Source organism: Grammomys surdaster, unplaced genomic scaffold (assembly GCF_004785775.1).
Source record: "Grammomys surdaster isolate TR1022 unplaced genomic scaffold, NIH_TR_1.0 147, whole genome shotgun sequence".
In the NCBI taxonomy this organism is placed as follows: domain Eukaryota; kingdom Metazoa; phylum Chordata; class Mammalia; order Rodentia; family Muridae; genus Grammomys; species Grammomys surdaster.
In genome coordinates this window covers 1,593,603-1,597,603 of record NW_021604605.1, presented here as the reverse complement: position 1 = coordinate 1,597,603, position 4,001 = coordinate 1,593,603, and the positions used below count along the sequence as shown (strand labels likewise).

Sequence of the window (4,001 nt, the reverse complement as noted above, 5' to 3'; positions counted from 1 at the left end):
TTAAATATTATAATATGACAATCCTGGAAATCCAATCCTCCTATGGGGTTAATTATTCTCACTTTTGTTTTCTTACTTATTGTTGCTGTTCTTTGTTTGTTTAAAGGCTTTGCAAAAATGAATTCTGGTAAGTCTGTAATCTTCATTGTGTGAGACCACTCAAGTTTCTGCCTGCTTAGCTTCACCATCAGCTAACGTTTAATATCCTCAACTAGTAAAGATCCCCAGCTATCAAAGGTTTTACTGTGTTCTGTGAGATTACTTCAGTGCTTGGACACATAGTTTATAACTCTGACTCAAGGTCAGCCAGAGACAAAAGACTGAGCTATCTGGGGTCCTTTTTAGGCTTCTACATAGTTCTGAGTCAATGAGTGGAATTCTATATCTCAAGAATATACTGAGACATCTCAAGTGCCCCTCTGTTGATCTCCTTTCCCCAGTTTAAGCTTGGACTTTGCCTCTTAGTCCCAACTGTGAACACCAACTCAGACTAGATGGCCACTTAATTTTCTTCCATAAATAATCCAGGAATAACAAGCACACACAATACACACAAACACATATGCCACACACAGATATGCAAAAACTCATAAAGGAAATTTTCCTAAGTGAGAACCTGGTACTAACACCTCCTCCTATATCAACTTTTTCAAGTGAATTTTGATCGTGTACCGTGATTCAGTGTGGAGCTGGCTTGAAGAATTGAACTACTGAACTCAAAAGGTTGCCGGCCTGGAGTGATATAGGGCTTGCAGAGACATCAGCTGGAAGAATCTTGTTTTCCAGTTTAGAAGAACCATCCCATTGCTTGCTTTGGGTTTAAGAAGAGTTAATGACCATTGGTGTTACTGTAGCTATTAAAGTCAGAATCTGGACCCTGGCATTCCTAACAGCTAGGCTTGGCCACCTATCCTCTACATGCTAATTAAAGAGAGACAAGATAGTGAAAAGCAGAAATGTATTCAATGTGTCTATATTGAGAAGGGGTTTACTGACCCCTTCACCTTTATTGGGGTTTTAACAAGCTCAATGCCAATGCCCTCTGGTCCATAGTAGCCATGAAAACTAGACAAAACTAACAGCTAGTGAGAAGGAATAAGGGATCTGTAGCTCCCTGAAGCCTCATTCCCAGTGAATCATCAATATTAGACTTATCCAGTAGCTTTCTGAAAATTACTTTTTCAGTAGTGGTGAGTTGGGAGGCAGAGACACACAGATCTCTGGAAGCTGCCTGACCAGTTAATCTAGCCTATTTGGCAAAGTTCTAACCCAATGAGAGAGTCTCTCAAACAGAAGTGGAAGGTGTCTGAAGAATGACGCTTGAAGTTGTCCATTTTATCAATATATCTCTAGGAAAATAGACCATCAATTCCCCTGGGGATCCTACATGAGACTCATTTGACTTCTGGAGGCTTTGGCTGCAGATTCATGATCTGCTGATGAGCCATCAAAGAGAGAAGGAACATTTACAGCCTGAGCAACGCACTCTTCAAGATAATAGTATGATAGCTGGATAAGACACTGAGGACAAAAGTGAAGAAGGAGATATTAACTGTCTGAATCATGGGCTTATGGATCGAACATTTCATTTGCCTTACCCTACTTCAGGTCTGGGTAAAATGTTTTATCATAGTAAAAGAAAGAAAGAAAGAAAGAGAGAGAGAGAGAGAGAGAGAGAGAGAGAGAGAGAGAGAGAGAGAGAGAGAGAAAGAAAGAAAGAAAGAAAGAAAAGGTACTTGGGATCAGTCGGCCCCATCACTTCCAAGTGCTCTAGTTCTCCTCTCTCTTTTAGAAGCATGCATTGGATAAGTTTATTCTGGGCATTGTTTATATGCTTTTACACACAGTGCTGTATTCATTTCATATTTTAACTTCACAGGGTTCTTGCCCGTGCACTAGTGCACAAATTTTAGTGCAGAAACATATGCATTACATAGGCTTTCCAAAGTCACACTTCTGCAGTTATTTGCATTAAATCTGGATTTTCTGACCCCTTTTTACAGAATTACACTGAAAATTTGCATGCTTAGGAAATCTACTTGTTATAACAAATTTGCTCATAATTAGTTAACATGTTTATTTTGTTTTTCTAAATTATTTTGAGTTTGATCTTTAGACCATCAAATATAGAATATAGAACTTAAAGCATAATGTAATTAAATTTGGCATTCTTTCATATTACATCAAAATATTTTATTAAAATAAGGGAACAACATTTTTATATACAATGTAAAGAATATAGAATTTAGAGATCTTATAAAAATAGTATTTTATGGAATTTCTCCATAATAAATATGTATCACGGCCTCCTCATTCATCCTCATGCACCATAGGCAGCACAGGCACCAAGATGTCCAACCAAGTGGTCTGCCAGGAAGCCAACTATGCCAGGAGCTGGTACACCGCTTCAGAACCTCAGCTGAATGCCCAGCTAGAAGGTTGGCTTTCACAAGTCCAATCTACAAAAAGACCTGCTAGAGCCATTATTGCACCCCATGCAGGATACACATACTGTGAGTCTTGTGCTGCCCATGCTTACAAACAAGTGGATCCATCTATTACTCGGAGAATTTTCATCCTTGGGCCTTCCCATCATGTGCCTCTGTCTTGATGTGCACTCTCCAGTGTGAATATATATAGGACTCCTTTATATGACCTTTGTATTGACCAAAAGATTTATGGAGAGCTTTGGAAGACAGGAATGTTTGAATGCATGTCTCTGCAGACAGATGAAGATGAACACAGTATTGAAATGTGTTTGCCTTATACAGCTAAAGCCATGGAAAGCCATAAAGATGAGTTTACCATTATTCCTGTACTGGTTGGAGCTCTGAGTGAGTTAGAAGAACAGGAATTTGGAAAACTCTTCAGTAAATATCTAGGGGATCCTAGTAATCTCTTTGTGGTTTCTTCTGATTTCTGCCATTGGGGTCAAAGGTTCTGTTACAGTTACTATGATGAGTCCCAAGGGGAGATTTATAGATCCATTGAACATCTAGATAAAATGGGTATGAATATTATAGAACAATTAGATTCTGTATCTTTTAGCAATTATTTGAAGAAATATCATAATACTGTATGTGGAAGACATCTCATCAGGGTGTTATTAAATGCTATCACAGAGCTTCAGAAGAATGGAATGAATATGAGCTTTTCCTTCTTGAATTATGCCCAGTAGAGCCAGTGTAGAGGCTGGCAAGACAGTTCAGTCAGTTATGCAGCTGGAGCACTCACGGTTCACAGAAGCTGTGATCCTCAGGGACACCACCTGCACAGACTCGTACTCTGTCCAGGGTCCAGCCTAGCCTTTACCAAGATGTTGGTTCTGGTGTGGGGGGATTCTGAAACCTCAGACTAATAGAACTCTCTTCTTTTCTAGTAGGTGTAGTCCTCAATTTCAACTCATTTTAAAAATGCTTTCTAGTTTGGTGCGGTGGAAGGAAGGCTGGGATCAAAATATTTGCCCAATTGGCACACAGCGACTTGTAAAGCATTTAGCATATCTGGAATTTGCCCTCTTTGCATAATCATACACATATATTCTGCTTTCAGAATAGTTTTGCAAATTGTACACAGACAAAGGGTGGAAGCTTTTTAATAAAAGAAATTGCATTTATAAATGATCTGTATTAAAATATAAGAAATCTCCAGTTATAGACAATTACTACCCATGTTGTACAACAGATACCTTCAATTTAGTTGCTAATAAAGGGCTACACAACTCAAAATAAAATAAAAATAGGTATCACATCTGGATATATTATAAACATGCATTTATACATATATATGTATATATATGTGGTCTACTTTTACATTTATTTTGAAATTTTTCATATGTAGATACTATACTTACATAATTTCTTCCTCCCTCTCCTCAAGCTTCTACTATGTCCCCACATTCCTTCCCAAATTCAGTCTCCAATTATATATATATATAGATAGATAGATAGATAGAGAGATAGAGATAGAGATAGAGATAGAGATAGAGATAGAGATAGAGA

General features: G+C 38.0%; 1 pseudogene; it reads left to right on the top strand.

Moving 5' to 3' along the window:
• The first annotated feature begins 2,350 nt into the window (after positions 1–2,350).
• On the top strand, positions 2,351–3,358 carry LOC114619116 (annotated as a pseudogene).
• Positions 3,359–4,001: the final 643 nt, after the last annotated feature.